The following is a 22308-nucleotide window of genomic DNA, read 5'->3' on the forward strand; positions in this document are numbered from 1 at the left end:
TAGGACTGCTTCCCATACCAAGATAGAACTATCTTGTTACCTTGTTATAGAAGAGATCTTCACTTTTTTTTTCTAAAATAAAATCCAAAATAAAACTTAGAAATCCTTTGTTTTCAGAAGGACTGCTGGAAGGAAGCAAATGGCTAAGAGTTCAGGCTCTCATTCAGACTGACTCCAGTGCTTTATCATCTGGCTCCCAAATCCTTACTTTCATCATCTTTAAACTAGGGTCAGCTGTGGTACTCATATAGTTATTGGGGAAAACAAAGAGCACAGTGCACTTAAATACTTAGCAAGTATTCTGATACATCACTTTAAACACGGAAAGAAAGGTTGAATGTAGCTTTGGATGATCACACATCAGATTAAAAATATAGTGTGACCTTCCCTACTACCCAATGCGAAATTAAAAATATATAAAAAATCTTGTATCCTGTGTATTATGATAAGCCTTGGTTCTGTGGTGTTTTCATTTACATTTTGTATGACGAGACGTTGAGGACAGATGCCAGGTTCAATGTGGGAGTCAAAAGGGAGGTGTGCTGGGAAATTTGCACGATAGTGCTCCGCCTAAACGCCCTTCTAATCTCTAAAACCTCACTTTAAGCCTGCTGCGATACCTTTTATTCCTGGTACAGCTGGCTCCACCATACCTGTTTTAGTGTGGTGAAACCTGAAAACGTGGGTGTCAAACTTTCATTTGATGAAAAGATATGAATCTAAACTGATGGGACAGAGAGGCAGCAGGTAAATATTGCAACTCACCAATCAGGGCATAGACTAGAAGATTGGTATCAACCAGTTAGAATGCAGAATGGTGGGTCTCACCCCATTCTAGATGAATCAGAAGCTGATTATTGTCAAGACCCCCAGAGATGCACGGAGGTGAGGAATGTTTGACATTGTATACTTTGTTTCCATTTTAGAAATTCTCATGTTGGGGTGACTAGATTGGGGATATTAAATTGCTTCTACCAATCTAATAAAAATGGTGTGATGGGGAGCAGGTGAAGTCCTGAGAGAATGTGTGCTGTGGACTTTAGTATAGCCACGTCCATGACCCAATGCCTCACACCCCTGGGGATAGCAAGGCCTTCCCTTGGTTCTACAGATGCTGGCAGTGTGTACTGACCACAATTTCCTCCTCCCAGATTTCCTCAATGTGAGACTGCTTCTGCACAGAACCCTCTACCTGATGAGATGGTTAATCTGCCTCCTCTATCAGCTACATGTAAAAATATGCTAAGTTTCTGGGGTGCTGGGAAAGCTCACCATCCGGACACACTGTCCATGCAACCCCAGTTTTTCTGTTATGTGTTTGTTGTTTCTTCATTTCCTGAAAGGTTAATCCCAAAGGCGTGCAGTGCAGGTCATGGAACTGTATGTTTCCTAATTCTACTTATGGACTGTGATCTCTGCCCATGACTGTAGTGAGAACAAAGACCAGTCTCTCACTGTCTTTGTTTCCACTGCCAACCCAAACCTTGCTCCTCCCCTGGACACTAAAGTAAATTAGTTCAGCCATTTGTAAAACAGAAATAATACTAATAGTATTTCCATGTTTAATACTCCAGTGGCTCCTCTGGGTTACATCACACGTGCTTCTCCATTTTTCAAAGTCCTCTGCATAACTCGCTACAGGCGGGCCTTTCACTGAGTCAGAGAATTCAGAATTAATGCAACTCAGATTCTCTTGTTGCTTTAATGCAGCTTTTACTGGAGATTTATTTTCAAACTGAGGATACATTTTTTTTTTTATTTTCTATTCATCAAGCTTTCTGTGCTCGACTGTATCCCACGCCAAGAGACACAGTACCAGCAAGGGAAAGAAAACTGTTTCTCCCATGGAACTGACATTGTAGAAACCACTCCACACATTGTAAATGTGTAGCATAAAACAGACTCTCCATCTCTGTTTAGGAAAATATCTGTAGAGCATGGGATTGTTGTATTCTGTAATTCTTAGTTGAGTATGCCAATTTCAAAACCCAACGATAGAATAAAAAGGGCTACAATCATTTTATTACTATTAATGTTTTAATTCTTACAGACCTTAGGACTTGTGGAAACTGTTCCATTTTGAAACTCATAAATAAATAAAACACAAGTATAATATTTTCAGTTATTCTACCACTCAAAATTATTTTTTCAGGGTCTATTACTAAGTGAAAAAATTTAGGCAATTAAGCATCATTAAATTTGAGCCTGAATTTGTAAAATCTCAGTTGTTAAAATTTCAAAAAAGACTAAGAACTAAGTTACACTCAAGTATTCTCACTATTCTTACAAATAAACATTTCCAGGATCTTTTGACATACAAATTTTGACTTTACAAAGACATCATAAGCAAAGCAGCATCAATCACATTGTTTTTCCTGTTTTAAAACTGTCTTTAAAACCATTACACGTTGGGCATGATGGTGTACATCTTGAATTTTCTCACTCAGGAGACACAGGGAAGTGGATCTCTGTGAGTTCGAGGCCTGGTCTATATAGCAAGTTCTAGGACAGCTAGGGCTACACAGAGAAACCCTGCCTCAAAAACCAAACCAAAACAAAGGTACAAACAGAAAAAACATAACATATACATGAATTTTATATGTCCTAAACTCAAATATGCCTCACCAAATTTGTCTAACAACTTGCTGAGACATGGTGGGTTTTTTCTCCCTCAATAAGAATAACCCCTTAGAACCAGGTGTTAGTGGTGCGTGCCTTTAATTCCAACACTTGGGAGGCAGAGGCAGGCAGATCTCAGTGAGTTGGAGACCATCCTGGTCTCCAGAGCAAATTCTAGGACGGCAAAAATACACAGAGAAACCCTGTCCTGACAACGCACAAACAAACAAACAAACAAACAAACAAACAAACACCCTTGGTTTGAAGATTAGTTGATAAAGCCCATTACAGGTTCAAGTTCGGGTCTCCATTCACCATTAGTGAGTCAAACTAATCCCAAAGTTTTCCACCTGGAAAACATGTTTGAATGTAGTCACTAACTTGGCAGAAGAGGAACCCTCTCTCACCTGAAGTTTGCTCATTTCCTCTTCGTCAGCTCCTGTGAAGAAAAGGAAGAGACAACAGATGAAGGTTTAGCCATTAGGAACTCCCAGAGAGCTTACTACTAGATCTAACACAGCTCTCACACTCCATTTCCTCGATGAGGGGATGAGGACTGAGAATACACTAAGTCGTGCACTTCTTCCTCGGTTTCTGAAAACACTGGTGCACTAAAAGGAGAAAGAAGTCAGAGGGGTTGTTCTCCTGCTCTTAATTATGGCTTCATGCAATTGGGAAGGCAATTTCCTACACAGAAGTTGAATAAGCCTTGAATAACAGGTCTGTGTAACTCAAGCCCTTCTCAAACCTGACTTGGGCTTTGCTGTTTTCTCAACTCCAACAGAGGTAAGGCCTCTTCTGAGACTCATCTATACATCTGCTTTTTGAAAGAGAACTTGGGGTTTTGGGGGGATCAAATCCGAACTGTTTTTAAAAAATAATCTAATCTCTTTTCACCCAACAAAATAACAGACTACATCAGATTGAAAGCAACGATTTTCTTTCAGAAGCACAGGCGCCAGTCTTCAGTGTTTTTCCTGCTTTGCTTCCCTCTAGTGTCTCAGTGTGAAACGTGCACGGGAATTTTACACACGGACACGTCCTGCCTGATGAATTTGCTCATCAGAAGGAAGCTGTAGAAATTCCTCTCGTCATTTTAAAGATTTGAACCCACTCCGTCTCCCTAAACCACCAACACCTCCTCTTCCTGGAGATACTTGGGTTTTTAAGGACCAAGCACATGGTCATCTGTTTTTCTGTATAGAATGTCCAGCTCTACATTTTTAAAAAGTTTTTTAAACTTTTTCTACTTCCCATGTAGATTAGATCCATGTATGTCTCTCTTAGGGTCCTTATCGTTGTTTGTGTTCTCTGGGATTGTGATTTGTAGGCTGGTTTTCTTTGTTTTTATGTTGAAAAATCACTTATGAGTGAGTACATATGATAATTGTCTTTCTGGGTCTGGGTTACCTCATCAAAATGATGTTTTCAAGCTCCATCCATTTGCCTGATTTTATCCATTTCAAGATATTGTTATTTTTTCTGCTGTGTAGCACTCCATTGTGTAAATGTACCACATTTTCCTTATCCATTCTTCAGTTGAGGGGCATTATGTTGCTTCCAGATTCTGGCTTTGACAAACAATGTTGCTATGAACATAGTTGAACACATGTCCTTGTGGCACAATTGAGCATCCTTTGGATATATACCCAAAAGTAGTATTACTGGGTCTTGAGGAAGGTTGTTTCCTAATTTTTTGAGAAATCACCATACTGATATCCAAAGGGGCCGTACCAGTTTGCATTCTCACCAGCAGTGCAGGAATGTTCCCTTTACCCTACAACCTCTCCAGCATGTAAATTGGGAGCATGGGGACCATGGGAGAGGGTTAAAGGGGAGGGGATAGGCAGGGAGGGGAGCAGAGAAAAATATAGAGCTCAATAAAATCAATAAAAAAGTGTTCATGTATATACACGCATATTCATGTATGTAGCAAAGATTAATGAAAAAATAAGACATGAATTTGAAAAGGAGCAAGGAGTGGTATATGGGAAGATTTGGAAGGAGGGAGAGGGAGAAACGATGCCATCATATAATCTCAAAAAATAAAAGGAATATTTTAAAAATTGTATTTAAACTTAATAATACTAGCAATCATAAAGGTTGCAGATTACAGACTCAACTTGTATCTTATAGGTGAATAATTTACTATAATGAAGTGTTGGCTTCATTATAGTATAACACAACATTTTTGAAGGAAGGAGAAATCTGGGAACATTTATATTTCATGTGATTTGCACTCCATTTTTATTTCAGAGACAGCATCTTTGTCCTGTTTCTGGTTATGCCTGGGCACCTGGTTTTGTTTGTTTGTTTGTTTGTTTTTCAGTATTGTAGAAGAAAACGACATTCAAAGCTTGTCTCAGCAGAAACTGTTACTGGGCAAGTATTGCTACTTGGTTAATGATCTACATGATACCCCTGTGCTTTGTGGTCCCTGTGGGCTGGGGCTTTGGAACTGTGATTCAGAACCCACTCAAAGTCCCCTTTGTTCAAAGGCCGGGAATGCATCACCAAACACATTTCCGAGATTCGATGTCTCACCTTTCAGGTTAGATGGCTCTCCCTAGTGACAGATGTAGCAACCAAAGAATCTAGTTGGGCTTGTCAGCAAGCGACGCCTCTGCCTTTTTCCCAGACAAGAAGATGCACTGTGAACTGAATTGTTTGTACTCCCAGCAATGCCGCAAGCCACCATATATGCCCTGTCTTTGCCTTCTCTCCATCAGAGAGTAACCTGACAGCAAAGAAGCATCATGCTGATTTTAGTTAGCCTATTCTTTAATCTTTTTATTTTTAGGGATTAAAGGTTACTTTCTCTTTTAAGAAACAATCCATATTATTTTATTAATTCTTTGAGAATTTCATACATGCATACAATATATTGTAATCATTCTCACCTTTCACTATCTACCTGTAGACCTCTTGTATCCTTTTGAAACTTCAGGGAGAATTGTTGGGCTGTAATTGACGTCCTTGGTATTAAGAAGGGAAGAGGTACGGTAGAGATGAAGCAAGCCTGGGTGAGATGCTTTTTTTGGCTTAGAGACACTTGGCAGTAATCTTCAAAACAGGGTGTGATCATCTTCCTTGGCATGGCTTTTGTTTACTTGTCCTGGAGCCCCACCTTTGACTTGAGGTAGCATTTTCTTCAATATGCTAGGCAGCTGTGCTGAAACTTCCCATAGTGCCAAACTCTCTGGCAAGTTAGAAGCAAATTAAGCTTGGTTGTTTGTTCCATCAAGTAGAAAAAAAATAGCCAGATGATTGCCTTGCAATTCAGAGTTGCTTGATACAGTGAGGCAAGCATTAAGCAAGTTGGGATAGTTCATTTAATATATACTTATAAAACTACAAGCCCCAAGGCTATTGGTTGCTCTCCATAACTTAATGGTAAAGTTCTCTTGCTGATGACAACACTTACTTGTCATCAAACATGCAGAAGTCGAGCTGGAGCCCGACTGGAAGCTTCATCCCTACTAACTACCATTCACAAAACTAGAAGGTACTCTACACTACTGGAGGAGGAAGGTAACCATTAATGTTACCCATCTACAAACTTTGTGATCTACTGCAAGACACTCTGGTGCAATAGCGGCATGAGAATAGGAGTAACCAAGCACCTTTAGATTGAATTTAAGGCCTTCTTCCTGAGATGCAACTCATACCCGATACTGCTAAAGTGGCCAAGAACTCGAGACTAGGTAGGTGAGGGGCCTAGGGGAAAACTGTATTGCTATTATTCAGCTAAAGAAGCATAGCACTGTTATAAACAAAATGACTCCTAATGTCACACTGTGTACCCATACATCAATGCATCATTCAATGTGCTGCAGATAGCTTAAGTTTGGAAACTAACACAGAGATCTGGACAATGTGCAGAGAGTTATAGACTTTGAAGCACTCGGTTGTTAATGGGATGTCTTCATCAAAACCCTCCCCTTAAGGCTCAGAGATCCATGTGGGAGAAGGCAAAACAAAAGAAAGGGACAAGAACCAGAGGTGGCGATGATGAGTACAAGGTAACAGTGCCTGCAGGACACCGTGGACCGATACACGCACGAACTCGCAGGAACTGTGGTACCACACACAGGACCTTGCAGAAGCTCACATCAGATGGGGTCCCAGCCCTGAGAAGGTGAAGGAGACACAAGGCCCCACCCCAAGAAACTATTTGCAATTGACACCTGCTGGCAGAGGGAAATCAGTTTTCTCCGATGCAGTGTGATTGAATATAGCAACCATGACCCAGGGCAGGCCCCATGTCCAGGAGGAGTTAGTCAACACAGAACGAGCTCCATGGGTTTTATTCTCTGGGCTTTTAATTTCACTTTAGCATTTCTGGGTTTATTTGTTGTTTTACTTTGTTTGTTTATTTGAGAAGGAGTGAGAACATGAAATTGGGTGGGTAAGAAGGTGGGGGAAAACCTGGGAGGAGTATGGGGAGAAGAAAAACGTGATGAAAATGTATTTTATGAAAAAAGTTTTTAAATAAAAAGTTTTCTAAAATCATAAAATAAATTGTCAAGGAACATTTTATTTTACGAGAAGTGTTATTCTACTTTTATTAGTTTTTACTGGCAACTTTACTTTTTAATAAAAGTCATAACTATTAAAGGTATTGGTTCTGGGCTTTGTATTTTTAAGATTTAAAATTTAAGGTGGAAATTTTTGTGAAGGACTAATTGTTAGTGCAAAAACATAGTGACCAGATGTGTAAGTTTTAGGAGTTAATTAACATGAAAGTCTCCTCGAGCAAGAACTCTCTGGGGCTGAAGGCTTTGTGAGGCCAGGGATCTTTGATTAGCACTCTTATGCCTCTGTCTACACAGTGTCTGACATATTGTTAAAATAAAACTATAGGACTGCTTGTTCCTTCTGTTTCTTTCTGTGCATGAGCTTTCTCTTTTAGCTAATGTTCTCACACACAAAGAGAGTGACTTGCTGCTTTTTGAAGAACAGTTCAGTTCTGCAGGCTAATGCATGCCTGAAAGATGAAACACTTTTCAGAACTCTGACATGCTTGGCTGCCTGCTCCCATGATCATAAAAAAATAATCATAGTTTTTTATTGAAATTATTTATGAAGCTATTTTGTTATTTAATGATTAAATGAGATCAGAAATGTATCTAATATTAACTGTTTTAGTATCCAAATAAAGGAATTCTCAGTATTCAGAGTTGAAAAGTGGGAAAGGTTTTTTTATAGTCTATCATTATTACTGTTATTAATACTATGATAATGTGTTGGGACATGTGCATATGCTACCACACACATACAAGACCAGATGACAATCTTGTGGAGTAGGTTCTTTCTTTTCCTGGGTACCAGGGATTGAACTCAGATCATCAGGCTTGAGTGGCAGATGTCTTTGTCATCTCTCTGGCACTAGATTTTATTGTTGCTAAAAATTTCAATTAATTAATATCTTTCATATTCTATGACCTGTAACCATCAATAAATTTCAACAGCACCAAAATTAAAGCTATGTTTTATAACCAAATTAAACTTTGGAGAAATAATTTCTCAAGGGCGTTCTGTAACTGAAGGGCATCTGTGTGGAGTGCTCATGGTACTCAACCTGAATTGTGTCAGGAGGCTGCCTGTCAATGGATATGAATGACACACAATTTCATCTGCCTTCATGATTAATTATAGTGGCATTGGCTGCGAGCCAGCATTAGAGCTTCAAAACTGAGTGCTGTGGGACAATGTTCTTGTATCCTATAAAAAATTGTCACTTGTATTGATTTAATAAAATGCTTATTGGACAGTAGCCAAGCAGCAAGTATAAGTGGGCTGACCAGAACAGAATAATTCTGGGTAAAGGAAAAGACTCAGTCTTCAGTTGTCACCCAGATGCAGAGGAAGCAAGACAAGAATGCCTTACTAATAAAGGTACCAAGCCATGTGGCTAACACAGACAGGAATTTTGAGTTAGTGTAAGATGTAAGAGTTAGTAAAGAAAGCCTGAGCTAATAGGCCAACTAGTTTAAAATTAATGTAGACTTCTGTGTGTTTCTTTGGGACTGAACGGCTGTGGGACTGGGCAGGACAGAAACCGCTGTCAACAAATGAGTAGAGGTATTTCATATCCAAAACCTATTTGTTATAGCTACAATATTGATATGAATGCAGACAAAATACATAATGTACCATAAATAAAACATCTACAAATGCCACAACAATGGGTGTTTAGATATTGATAATTACCAACCTTATATTAAAACTTCTTCCTTCCTGTATACTGGGAATTGAGCTTAGAGCCTTGAACGTGCTATTAAGTGCTCTACCACTGAGCTATATACCATGCCCTCCCTTTACCACTTCATATTTTAAGACAGGGTGTTGCTAAGTTATCCAGGCTGGGTGTGAATTTGCTCTGTAGCCCAGACAGGCTGTAAATTTGTGATTCTGCCTGATGGCAGAGGAGACACAACCCTCAGTTTCATTTTCCATCTTCTATTGAAGTTAGACGTGATCATCAGATGAAATTCTGGCCAATGAGAAGGAAGTAGAAAGTTTGGGGTTGAAAGTGAAAGGCTGGAAAAGCTAAAGGCCTCAGCCCCCAGGATAAGTTGAAGGCCACGGAAAAGCTGAAGGCTGGCACCCCAGCTCCCAGGATAAGTTGAAGGCCGTGGGATCCCTCTTTAGAAGAAGTATTAGTTAATGGAGGACCCACGTTACACAAAGTTGCTGACCCTATTCTCCCACTCAGAGTCAGACAGAGAATGTTGACCACCCAACTTCCCCTATCAGTTGCGTAATATTTCAAACAGCCCCTGAGGTTAGCAAAGGGTTAGCAGATGTCTGGAGGACATAACCGAGGGGCTGTTGCTATCTGCCTTAGATAATAATAGCCTATCAGGAACTAACAGCTAAGCTTTATCTAACCTTTAGCCAATTATGATATAGGAAACGTAATTTTGTATTTTGAAACTGTAACCTTGTGACTGCTTTGTAATTTTTGTCTTTATAAACCCCTTACAATAGTAGACGGGGTCCTTCTCCCTCCATCTACTGTGCCAGACTGTGAGGCAGAGGACCCGTGCTAGCCTGTTATAAATGAAACCTTGCTTTTGCATTTGAAAGTATGGCTCCGTGGTGGTCTTCTTGGGGGTCCCAGGACTCGGGCACAACGAAAGTCTAGTTAAGTCTTTTTAGCAATGGAGACTTGCTTTCCTGAACGTGGATGTAATGGCTGGCACTTCAGAGGCAAGCTTGGAGGACTAGAATCCTGGATCTGTAAGCCTTCAAGGATGATAAACAGATGCACAAACATGGCAGGACACAGAGACAGAAGGAGCCAGGACACCAATGACTCAAACACTCTCTGAACTTGGATGTAGAAATCTGTTTCTGCCTTAAGTTCTTGATATGTTCACTGTAAGTGTAACTCCAGGTGATGCTAAAGTTGTTTTTTATTTTTGAAAGAAAGGTTTTGGGGAAATTATGAAAGACAGGAATGTCTTGAAAGGGATTTTAAAGCAGTGGCTCTTGCTGGGTGGTAGTGGCGCACACCTTTAATCCCAGTGCTCTGGGGGCAGAGGCAGGAGGTTTCTGTGAGTTCAAGGCTGGCATGGTCTACAGAGCAAGGTTCAGGACAGTCAGGGCTACACAGAGAAATCCTGTCTCGAAAAACAAAAATGCAAAATCATAAAGAAGCAGTGGTTCTCAATCTTCCTAACACTGCAGCCCTTTGATCCTGCTCCTCATGGTGTGGTGACCTCCAATCATAAAATCATTTTATTGCTGTTTTATAACTGTAATTTTGCTACTTTTATGAGTTATAATGTAAATATTTTTTTAAGATATACGTTTGCTAGAAGGGTCATGACTCACAGGTTGAGAACCACTGTTTCAAGTCTTCCTAGGAGGAGTTGTCGCAGTTATAGGGGATAAGGAACTCTAGAAAATTGCTTATTTCTACCACAAGCTTCATTAAAAACGATTTTATTATGATTTTTGATCTTTCAATAACTTCATACTTAAAATTTAACATGAAGAGTATTCAGAGCACATTTTCAGCCTTCCACGGGATTCAACTACTGCTGCAATTTACTCTGTCTTTGCCAGTTTGTTTCCTCACCACACATTAACCATTATATGAATATTAAACTGTCCACCCCAGTCCTTTTCCTATGCACCACTAGCCCCTAGACATTTCCTAAAAGTAGTAATATCCTTCTTCATAATAAGAATCCAGTCTACAATTGAAGGGAATATCACACATAGGCACTGGGGCCACAAAGCTCTTAGCCTTTTGAAGGTCTCAACCCCTTACTTCGCTGCATTTCTCCCTCCAATGTAGGACATGACCTGTGCTCAGATATTTCCATAACCTTCAATTGTCTTCTGTCTCAATAACATTTTGAAGTCTGTCACTGTCCTCTTTTTTGCTCGAATATTCCTCGTTGGTCTTCTGTTTTCTCTTGGTTAGAGTCAAGTATGCGTTCTACACCAGATGCTTCTCTGAGGTCACTGTGTCCTTCCCCAGGCGTCCTACGTGGAGTCACACAGAGGCCGTCTGCTCCTCTCTGCTGAGGTCAATAGGGCAGTGAAAGTGTTGCTTAGTTTTCACCCTGTATAATTGCTTTGTTTTCACCTTGAAATTAATTAACAGCATGTGTGGTAAGACCCATTAAGTCCATGCCAAGTTTCTGGTCTTCATCAAAATCTCTTTTTAGATTTAGCATCCGTTGGTGTTTCTTGTCTGATTCAATCTTCCTTTGGATACTATGATAGTGTAAAGTATTTTTCAATCTCTTCCCACCCCTGACATTTACTTGCCAGCATTCAGCCTTAGGTAAGAGACTTCCTCCTCTCCCCTCCCCATCTCTCTAGTTGCAATGCATTCCTTAAAAAAATATGTATGTGACCCTTTTTCCACAGCAAGACTTCGACTTTCAACAGTATAAGATCGCTCATTCACGGCTCAATCCTGTAACGTATCTGAATTGTTTCAGAATCACATCACTTGTATTACTGCAAAAGCAAATCTATTTTTAAAAAAGTCAATTGTAAAAATAATAAATTTGCTATAAGTAAATCTGTTTTAAAAGGCATTTTGAGGACTGGAGAGATGGCTCAGTGTAAAAGCACTTGTTACTTTTACCATATGTTTGTATCCAGGCATCTATGTCAAGTCATTGACGAATCTCTGTAACAGTCTCTTTTGGTCTCCATGGGTACCTGCATGCACATATGTGCATGTACATAAATAGAAACATACACAATTAAAATGCAATAAAAATAGATTACCTGTTTTCAGTTGTATACCCACCCTCTTTTCACTCCATAAATATTATTTTAAGAACAAAACAAGTTTAAAGTGGAATCAGTGTGCACTCCTGTTGATTCCACTGGCCTGAGACTATAAACATAGCTTGAGAAGACTAGAAATGGTTTTTGCTCCAGAATCCAGTGTTTCTTATGTTTGGCACATTAATAATGCTGAGTGTAAATCCTAAGTGACTGATATGTGTGTATATATGTTGATGTGCATACATGCATATATGTGATGGCTATTGGTAAGTAAAAGTGTTTGTCTAAATGTTCAAGCTTACTATGAGCATACATTTTTGTTTTTAACACTCAGCAAAAGAAATGAGTTGTATCATGTTGCAAAGTGTAAAAGGTCAATCTGGGAAGTCTGCATGTTGAGTGAATCCACCATTTGGGAGGAGGCAGAATTATAGAAATAGTAATCATAGGAATGGTAAGATAAACCTGTGGTTTGTAAGGCTTAGGGAAGGTGGCTTAAGTCATGAATAGGTGGAGAAGGATTCTTAGGGAGGTGAAGTATTCTGTATGGCACTACATACCCGAAATTCACCTTTAAGAAATGTGTATGCAATGTATACAAAAGAGTAAAATTCAGGATTACATCACACGTTGCCAGCAGTTATAAAATCGAAAGATTATTTGGGGAAGAGAAATGAGAAGCTAATATTTGTTCATTTAATTTTTTCTGCCATGATACCAAGAAGCTACATAGAAATTCTCTGAGAGGTTTTGGTGTGTTCCCGGCTCTGTTGTGTTTTAGGTGAACCTGGAGACACAGAGAAAGTCATGATGCTTAGAAATCTTGGCTGAGGGTCTCAGGCTTGTTTCCCAAAGAACGTGAAGATCAGAGGGAGAGACTTTTCACAGCTCAGACCCAGACCTCTCAGGTTCCCCGCCTGTGTCAGTTTGTTGGAATAGATCTAGAACACAAGAACTCTTTCTTATACATCTCTCTCTGCACTCACAAGCAAATATATCACCCACTGCATCCTGTGTGCTGCACTATTCTCCACGTCCAAGGCCCTTTTGATGGTCACCTCCTCATCGCTCTCTTTCAGAGGAGTGTCATCTCTTGCCTGAAGTCTGGTGCCTCCCTCTGGATGTTCTCACCAAGGTTGGATTGCTGTAGCCAGGTTAGCCTTTTGTAAAGAGAAGGGAAAAGGCTTTATGTGAAGCAAAACATAAACGCCGTAAAGTGGTCAGACTTTGATGTGGGAGTCCCCTCTGGATGCTGTGAATACCACTGGTTAATAATGAAAATTGCCTGGGCTTGTTGATAGGGCAGAACTTAAGTAGGCAGGGGAAAAATAAACTGAATGCTCAATTCAAATTTACGTTCTTATACACTATAGTCACTATTTAAATCACATAGATGTAGTAAAGGCCTCTGATAACCTAGAAACCTCCAATGTGGTCCTGTTGCAACATCCTGGTTTTGGCCAATGGGAAGGGAAAGTGCTCTCGATAAATGTTGGAAGCAGTGTCTCAATTCACCTTCTGTGGGAGGGAAGTCAGTTACACCTGAGAGGTGTCTGTTGTAGTGAACAGTCATGGGCTCATTCACAATTCTGTTATCATAGAATAAAGGGAAAATAAATTGTGATGGAAGCAAGGTGCTTCTGTTACAATATTATCATCATATTTTCTAACTTAAAAAATATTTTTATCTCACTATATATTTAGCACTTCTTTAGATTTTTTTCTCAGTAAAGTTAATAATCCCTACTCCATGTCCTGCATGCTTTTTTAAAAGATATATATTTTGGAGTTTCATATTCTAAGCACTTTGTTCACTTAATTTTCTGTGTGGTCTATAGAGGGTAATGCGAATTAATCTAGTATGTTTCTTTTATATATTTATTTTTTTAAACTAACACCCCTGCTTGGTATATTTGCCTATGGTACTTATATAATCTGTGCAACACACAACTATAGTTCTTAAAAAGCAACTAAAATTATATCTATACAGTGACTTTATGCTCTGGGAGTGTGGAATCAAGCATGTTTTGGATAGTACTTCCTTTGTACTCATCTCTCAGTTGTGATGTCATCTGATGGACAGCCTTTTCAGAGACTGCAGCTTCCTCTTCTATCTGGTGTAGGGATCACAGTGTGCAGCTGATCTTTATCCAGGAGTCCTTCTCCCTGAGTATCCTCTGGGGAAATAGGAACAATGATTAGAGGGAAGCTGAGAGGCCAGAGCTCACAGGCTCTGCACTGGAGTGGGCTGGAGAGGGAGAAGGGCAGGAGACCATTATTCACTAGTCTCTTCTGCTCCGGCACACAGTCAGCAATGATCCTAGACTGCCTACAGGTGACTGTGACGTAGTCCCTGCGCTAGCGTCCTGAGGATTTTATATAACTACTGTCTCTCTATCTTTCTTGTTTTTCAGGTGGTCATTATGGTGAACAGGAAGTGGCTGATTTATTTCATTTGCCTCTCCCCGTGGATGACCCCACTCAGTCTTCCTTGTTTACAAACTCCAGGAGGGTCATCCATGGTTCACAAATGATTCACAGACTGTGAGAGCTGACTCCTGTTGAGTCAACAAGGCCAGGATGGCAGGTAGCACAGCTCATCTCTGCAGGTTCCATGATTCACCCACCCAACATGTGGCTCCTCAGCACCCACGACAAGGTCAGCAGGGCAGTAAATTGCACAAATAAGCAGACCACATGTCAAAACAGACAGGGGTAGCTTCAACTTGTATCTAGTAGGAATAAAAGTCCAAAAAGACGAGATGGGAATCAAGTTCTTCCTCTTGAGTCCTTGCTTTTTCCAGTGACTGCTCTGGCCTGCAGAAGGTCAGTGGTATCTCTGGTATTTCACAGAGGGAAGCCTGTGAGGAAAGAGGAAACCAGGGGTGTTCAATCAAAGTGCCCAGTGTTAGGTCCTTGCCTTACCTGAGTTAGTCTAAAATCAGTTGCCAGTGTAATTTTTTTCTTTAATCTTATCAGTACCAGAAGGAGACTATAGACATTTCAATATAAATATGGATTTCAGGGTAAGTACAACTTAATAGTTTCTTCTTTCAAGAAACTCTAGATGATGCCGTGCCTCTGGCTGAGGAACCTGTTCTTTGTGCCACACCTTATGGGGAAGACACTGCTGCCAAATTCCTGCACACAAATCCCCAAAGAATGCCTTTGAGAGTGTGTTTGCTAGGCCTTGTCAAGTTTTTCTGTGGAGGGCGGGTCAGCCCAGGGAGCAGGCTACATACCTTTCTGGGGAGACTAGGAAGCTGCCCTGCAAAGCAAAGGGCAGAAGAGCTTGGGAGCCTTACTTCAGGTGTTTACTGGAGTTCAGATTTTACCTGGAGGTTGTTCAGAGCACCTCTCTCTTCCCCTCTCTCTTTCCTCCCCCAGGCCCCGTGTGTGTGTGTGTGTGTGTGTGTGTTATTATATGTTTTTATTCACTTTACGAAGCAGCCACAGTTCTCCCTCCCTCCCCTCCTCTCCCTTCCCCTGTCTCCCCCTAACCCACCCCAACCATTCCTCAGAAAAGGTAAGGCCTCTCATGGGGAGTCAATAAAGCCTGGCACATTCAGTTGAGGCAGGACCAAACTCCCCAGTCATGTGTCCTTACTGATGGCTCTTTTACTGTGATATCTTTAAATTTTCACGTAATAATTTTGCACATTTACATGCATATGGAGTGACATTTCAATGTGTCAACCTTAAAAGATGATTAGATCAGGGTAACTGGTGTACTTGGGATAATCTACAACCTCAAATACCTATAATTTCTTTGTGTTATGAGCATTCAAAATCATCTCTATTATTTTGAAATAGTGATATTGATATTGAAATATTGTTAATTAAGTATGCCAACCACAGTTACCTCACTGCACTGTGGAATGCTAGAAGTGACTTTTCTTGCCTGACTTCACCCCTAGGCCTGTTGACTTTCCTGTCTGTCTCACCCGCTAGCCCCCATCTTTCCCTGGTAACCAGAGTCCTGCTCCTGGATTCTGAAGTTGACATTTTAGCTTTCACGCTTACGTGAGAACAAGGTAGTAATTGTCTTTCTGTGCCCAACTTGCTCCATTTACTGTGACTGACTGAGTTTTTAACATTTTGTGGTGGGCCTCTGGTCTTGACAAGCCACAGTCATGTGACATGTGATGGTGTTCCTTCCTTCTGCTCTTGGGGTTACTCCGGGAGTGCCCACAAAAGCTCACACTCCTCCCAGGCCTCTGCTGAGAAGGGAGAAACAAAAGCACATGTCAAACTCCTCTTTGGATTCCACTTCTGGCTTCATCACCATCAAATGTTGTGTTTATTATGAGCTGCCCCACTCAACGGACACTACAGTTTTTTTTTTTTAACTATTGGAAGTCATAAGGATTGGACAAAAGAGGCTTTATTGGGACCTAATGGGAGTTATTTTTTTTTTGAAAGACGGGTGATCTCTCTCTAATCTAACAGTCACGAATTACTTTGACAGATAACAAAATGGGGCTTATTTGGGAAAGAAAAGGCAGTGAAAGAAGTCATGTTTTTAGGTGGTAGCAATCTGAGACTAACACATTGCTATGTGCCTTATTCTTGAATCTGAGGTGAAAATCAGAGTGTATGGATTACACCCATTTCTGTAAGGAAATGGATCGGTGGTAGTGGCTTTCATTCACAGAGACAATGAATAAAGAGCAATAATTGATTCTGCAACATGAACGCATCTGATTAAAAACTCCCTCCTCCTCCTCTTCCTGGCTTGCCCATTCAGTGCCAGTCAGACTTTGATGGCTCTTTTTTTCAAGGATGGAGTCTAGTTACAGAGCTTATCAAAGGCTCATAAAGAAAAACATTAAAGAGTGAAGAAGAGTGCATTGAGTGTCTCTTTATCCCTCTGTCTGCACCTTCATCTAGTTGGCTGGTCAGGGATTCTGGGAAAACAAGTCTAATGAAGTGGGTGGGTCCCCATGTCATCAATATTGGTGAGCTTCCTATGAGCGTCAGACGTTTGGCTGTGAATGAAAGGGAATTCAACCTATTTTTCTGGGGACCTGCTCTGGCTCTCAGAGGCTTTGGACAATAGTCTGAGTCACTGAACTTCACCAAGAGACCCACAATAGAGAAGAAGCATGAAGTCCATTGACTTTGCTTAGCAGGTCCTGTGGTTGTGGTTACGGATGTCTGTAGATTCATGTTGTTGCGTAACAGAGACCAAACATGTACACTCCCCAGCCTTTCTCTGAAGGGTTGGCCATGGGTGTGTGAAGTCAAGACTCCTTCCCTGTTTCTGTGTTGCAGAATTATAGTTAGGCTGGATGGACGAGTCAGGTGATGTGGCGATGTTGGAGGGGGAGGGAGATCCGAAGACTGGTGAGAATTTGGGGGTTGACTTTTCAGCACAGAGCCTATGGGGATTGACTGTAAAGGCTTCTCACAGGCACATGAGGCAGGGGGTGATAAGAAGTAGAGCAATGGCAGCAGCAGGAAGGGGCGGAAGAAATGTTGAGAAGCAGAGAGCTCCTCCTCTGGCCATTTGCCTGCTGTGAAACTCTAGCTGTGTTTTTAAGGTCTCTGAGTCTCAGGTTTCGTTTTTATTCCTGTGAGATGACAGTATTTTGCAATGCTGATATGAGATGCCATGAGTCTGTAGTCTTAGCACCGAGGAGAGCGAGGCAGGAGGACAGCAAATCTGAGGCCAGCCTGGACTACATAGGGAAACACTGCCAAAGGAAAAAAAAAGAAGAAAGGAAGGGGGAAGGAGAGAAGGAGGAAAGAAAAGGAAGGAGGAAGGAATTGAGGGAGAAAGGGAGAGAGGAGAATTAAGAAGAGAGAAAAGAAAGTTGGAGGGTGAAGTCAGATAAGGCTGGACGCTTGTTGACATGGTGCATGGTAGAGATGTACCCCCTGGTTTTAAATGGACAGCTATAGCATTTCCACACAAACTAAGTTAATGAATTTAATGTTTTCCAGTCAGGGTTTCTCTGTAGCTTTGGAGCCTGTACTGGAACTAGTCCTGTAGACCAGACTGGCCTCAAAATCAGAGATCTGACTGCCTCTGCCTCCCGAGTGCTGGGATTAAAGACGAGCGCCACCACTGCCTGGCTAAGCTAAAGAATGTTATTCAAGCCTCCCAGACCACTCAGAGGCTCATTTTATTGTTTATAAAATAAAATACTTGATAAATCCTATTCCCCTTTTCTTCTTTAACTTCTCCTCGAACAAGGAGGGAGAGAAAAGCAAAAGCCGCATCTTTCCAATAGGACTGGTCTGCACAGGTCGGGGGTTACGTGTCAGCAGCCATGGCTGCTGCAGGGCATTCTGCCATGCTCTCCCTTTCCATGTTGCCCGCCGCTGCTTCTTCACACTACAGTGGCAGACTTGAGGGGTTTGCGTATGGCCAGCAGAGCCCCAAAGAAATACTTTCTACCTAGCCTTTAGGAGAAAGATGTCCTGTCTCTGGCTGAGCTGCACATGAGAGGCATCCCACATTTCCTCTCTGATGCTGCCATGGACCTGTGCCCCATCTGTGCTGGAAATCAAGGACTGCCATGTTTTATTCTCTATTGTTAGATTTGAAGATTTCTTAAATTCTTGGGAGGAATCTCCCCTAACGAGGAGGAGATGTTTTGTAAGATGTATTTTTTTTTTTAAACTAGCTGTCGTGTTTTAAGCTGATGAGAGTTTGGGAATCTCAAGTTGTTATTACATCAATTATGCAATACTTGTATATAGGTAAGTGTAGCTGAGTCATGTTTTAGCCTGCCTTCACCTTCTCTATATCTGGTGCTAGTAACAGAGCTGATAAAGTTGAGTTTTGTTTTTATGAAAGACATGGGAATGTTAGCAGGTATAATCTTCCCGAATAAAACAATTATTAAGTAGACACAGTGGAAGACAAAGTGGGAATCAGTGGTGGAAACCTAAAAGCATATAAAACTTTAAAGGCGCCCAGGATACAGGAACTAAGACCGCAGGTTGGGACTGGGGAGACAGGTGAGCAGACAAAGACACTGATGGATAGAGCAAACCTTGTCGACATTTTAAGTTGACACCATTTCTCCCAACCAGAGTCTCACATTCTTACTGGAGCAGTTATAACTAAAGGCTATTGAGAAAAGTTAGATTCGATAATTTTAGAATTGTGGTGTGAATGTGTATATATGAGTATATGTGTGTGTGTGTGTATGTGGTTGAATATGTGTGTGTGGTTGTGTGAGTGTGTGTGTATGTGTGTATAGTGTGTGTGTATGTGGAGGTGGATCTCTGAATCTGTGTTAAACTCCAGATGTCACGGTGCACAGCTGCAATCCCAGCACTCCTCTGGTGAGTTGGGAGTCAGAGACAGGAGGTAGCCTCGAACCTTGCAAGCTGGCGTATGCTAGCACAAGCTGCAGCCATAGACACCCATCTGCCTCAGAAAGCTAGAAGAGGGGAATTCACAAAGTTATCTCTGATTTCCACAGGCACATAGAGGTGATCGCCAGTCTTGTGTCCCCCTCTACTTATCCTTTTTCTCCCTCTTCCTCTCTTCTCCTTTTCTCTGGCAGCTCTGCCTATCCCTCTCCTGCCTAGCTATCGGCCATTCAGCTCCATATTAGATCAATCAGGCGTTTTACGCGGGCAAAGTAACACAACTTCACAGAGTTAAGCAAATGCAACACAAAAGAATGCAACCCATCTTTGCATCACTAAGCAAGTATTCCCCGGCATACACAAATGCAATACATCTTTAACTAATATTCCACAACATGCACAGATCCGGGCTGTGCTCTTCCACTGGCCTGTGTCCTGATGGCACATGAAGTGCGTTAAGCAATGCACCAGCGCTAACAGTGCTGGCGGCAATTTATATTAATTATGGCATCTATCTACTCCCAGGCAAGAGAAGTTGATTCTGTAATCACCACCGTAATGATGTCTTTTGTGCTAACAGGTATATTACATTTTCTTCATTCACCTGGGAGAAAAATGAAGAGTCCTCTTTAAAAAAAAACACCCAAAGTTCAGGAAAAATAGTCTAGAGATAATGACTTGTCCTTATCAGTTTTGAAACGACTTTGAGATGGAGAGATAATGGTCATTTAATAACAATTATTAAAATAATATGCAAAGGCTCTTTAGAACAATGCTGAGCCCACAGAAAGTACAATACCTGTTTTCTCTTTCCAATGCTATATGGAATAAGTGCTCACAGGAGCTGGTATTTCCTTAGAACACGTAGATAAAGCAGCACGGCATTATGATATCCGAGGGACAGGGTCCAGGGTCTACAGTGGACAGTGCTATTGGGCAATCCTGTCAAGTCCGGACTTGCCTTATAAACCTCATTTCATCTCTGTAGGTAGCTGCCGCTAATCTTGTCACAGCCACCCAACATAAAATTGCCATTGCAGCTTCTGAACTTTCATTGGGAGCCCCCGGGAACCCAGGGTGCAATGGGGCTGACCAAGCCCGGTTATTCCAAGCATCGTCAAGGCTTTGCAGTTCAGGCTGGAGAGAAACTAAAGTCACACCTACCCAGCTACCACCACGCCCAGACACTTTCATATTTGACCTCTTTCCACTCCTTGGAATTCTCGAGTTTCAGACAGTCTCACTGAAGAATGCCTCTCTACTGTAAAGAAGTCTGGGTTTCGCTCAAGTGTTTCGAATGAGTCCTCTTTTGAGTCAGAGTTGAAAGATACTGGTTTGGCTTAGTAAACCAGGGGTCCTGACAGACAAGGGAGAGAGACGCTGATTACAGAAAGGAGTAATTGTTTGTAAGCTCAAGGATGTCAAATGTGTCTTGGACAGCTATGCTTTTGAACTTCACCATGAGGTGAAACCCCATTTTTCTTCTGCATGCTAAGCCCAGCTAGTACTGTTTATGTACATGGGTGTGAGACCACCTGCTGGAGCATGGGAAATATACCAGCTGCCCTATCCTTAATAAAGAATGAGTTTCCCTCTGTGATGCCAGTAACTCCTCACTGTGGGGGTGAGGCCTGGAGACCATCGATGCAGGGATTTGGATTGGCTTGCTCTTGTAGAAGATAGGTCTCATTTGGTTTTCTAATTTTCTCATGGGGGTTAGTAATATCCAATCTTACTCTAATCTGTGCTTTGACACTACGACAAAATTTTAAATTTTATTTTAAAAATAGTTTAGGGAGCTGGGGAGATGGCGCAGTTAGTGGAGAACTTGCAGTACAAGTGTGAAGACCTACACTCAGTTCCCCAGCACCTACATAACAGTTGGGTACAGTGGGTGTCTACGACCTTAGCCCTGTGGTAGTGGAAGCAGAGAGAGTGGATCCTTGGAGATTTTCAGCAGGGAACCCCGTCTCATAAATAAGATGGAGAGCAACTGAGAAAGACACCTGAGATCAACTTCCAGCATATGAGTACATGCAAACAGCCCCTACCCTCATGCACACACACACACACACAATTACATGTAACTAGTTTACATACACTACAAGTCAGAGCTATATGTTTCACCATGTAAACCATCATTGCTTTAGATTTTCAAAATCCCTCAGCCTAGGATTAAGGCTCATTCAGGAAGTGACCGCCTGCAATCAGCAAGTGATCAGCTGCAATCCATCTTGCAATTGTCTGGCTCTCCCTCCTGGATGTGTCTACCTGTTTTTCTTGTCAAAGGCACAGCTAAGCTGGACTGCAGTGTTTAGGAGCAGCCTTAAGGAGGTTAATTGGTGTGCTGATGATTTAAGATGACCCAGGAAGCATAGATGATCCAGCTCCTTTTAGCCATGCTCCAGAACGCTTAGCTTCCTTAAATCCTCCTTGCTGTTACAAAAGCTATGCCAGCATCAGTTGGAAGAGAACTTTAAACCATTCTTATCACATTAAAAAATTAAAAATGCATGAAAATTGTATTGTGTGTGTGTGTGTGTGTGTGTGTGTGTGTGCATGTCAGAGTCTGCATATGCTGTGAGGACAGCCTGCAGGAGTCAGTTTGCTCCCTTCACCACGTGGGCCCTAAGGACCAAACTCAGGTCATCAGACTCGGCAGCCAGCGCCTCTACCCACCGAGCCGTCTTGCTGGCTCTCTTTTAAATTTCATTTTAAAAAACACATTGTGAAACAATATAAGGATGAGGAGTCTTACATTTGGGGTGTGATAGTCCTCTGACGTCTCTATGAAACGTTCCGCATGTGGGATTTCTGTAAGGGATTCCTTCTGTACCTTCTGGTCCTAGATTTCGTGCAGATGTTCCCTTCCCAACTGAGCAGTACAGATGTCTATGGCCCCACATCCCAAATAGTATAGGGAGGGATGGAGGGAGAGATTCCTTCTACCCGAGGTTTCATTTTGCTTTTAAAAACACGTTCGCAATTGGTTGGCTGGGATCCAGCTTGCCAGTGTCGTGTGTTGTGGGTATTAGTTAAAAGAGTAAAAAGAGAGCATTTGGGGCACAGCACCGAAGTAATATGAAGAACTCACCA

At 41.5% G+C, this 22308-nt stretch overlaps 1 long non-coding RNA gene across 3 annotated transcripts; it reads right to left on the reverse strand.

The window, feature by feature from the left end:
- Nucleotides 1–10609: 10609 nt before the first annotated feature.
- On the reverse strand, nt 10610–22237 carry LOC126503162 (uncharacterized). Of its 3 annotated transcripts, XR_007592190.1 has the most exons (4): nt 21971–22237; nt 14511–14744; nt 12870–14060; nt 10610–11811 (listed from the first exon to the last, which is right to left on the reverse strand). It is a non-coding gene; the product is annotated as an uncharacterized lncRNA (long non-coding RNA). The 3 variants fall into 3 exon arrangements; XR_007592191.1 differs by lacking the exon at nt 14511–14744; XR_007592192.1 differs by lacking the exons at nt 14511–14744; nt 21971–22237 and adding an exon at nt 20012–20140.
- Nucleotides 22238–22308: the final 71 nt, after the last annotated feature.

The sequence above is a fragment of the Alexandromys fortis genome, unplaced genomic scaffold (genome assembly GCF_014885135.2).
Source record: "Alexandromys fortis isolate MF-2015 unplaced genomic scaffold, M_Fortis_MF-2015_v1.1 scaffold_43, whole genome shotgun sequence".
NCBI lineage: Eukaryota > Metazoa > Chordata > Mammalia > Rodentia > Cricetidae > Alexandromys > Alexandromys fortis.